Genomic DNA, 204 nt, shown 5'->3' with positions numbered 1-204 from the left:
AGCTCTTCCGCTGCATCCCACCGGCCTTGATTCCAAAGAGTCGACGCCAGATTGGCCATGCTGGTCAGCGTGTCTGGATGGCCCGCTCCCAGCTTCGTCTTGCGAGTCTCCATCACTTGCACCTCCAGCTCTTCCGCTGCATCCCACCGACCTTGATTCCAAAGAGTCGACGCCAGATTGGCCATGCTGGTCAGCGTGGAAGGA

At 59.3% G+C, this 204-nt stretch overlaps 1 protein-coding gene across 1 annotated transcript in view; it reads right to left on the bottom strand.

Moving 5' to 3' along the window:
- Positions 1-204, bottom strand: part of P152DRAFT_506198 (HET-domain-containing protein) — a gene marked incomplete at its 3' end in the record, with an annotated part of 3,869 nt that overhangs the window by 910 nt on the left and 2,755 nt on the right. The window lies entirely within an intron of this gene.

The sequence above is a fragment of the Eremomyces bilateralis genome (genome assembly GCF_010015585.1).
Source record: "Eremomyces bilateralis CBS 781.70 unplaced genomic scaffold P152scaffold_5, whole genome shotgun sequence".
NCBI lineage: Eukaryota > Fungi > Ascomycota > Dothideomycetes > Eremomycetales > Eremomycetaceae > Eremomyces > Eremomyces bilateralis.
The sequence above is the reverse complement of the archived record's forward strand: the minus strand, read 5'-3'. Positions and strand labels throughout refer to the sequence as shown.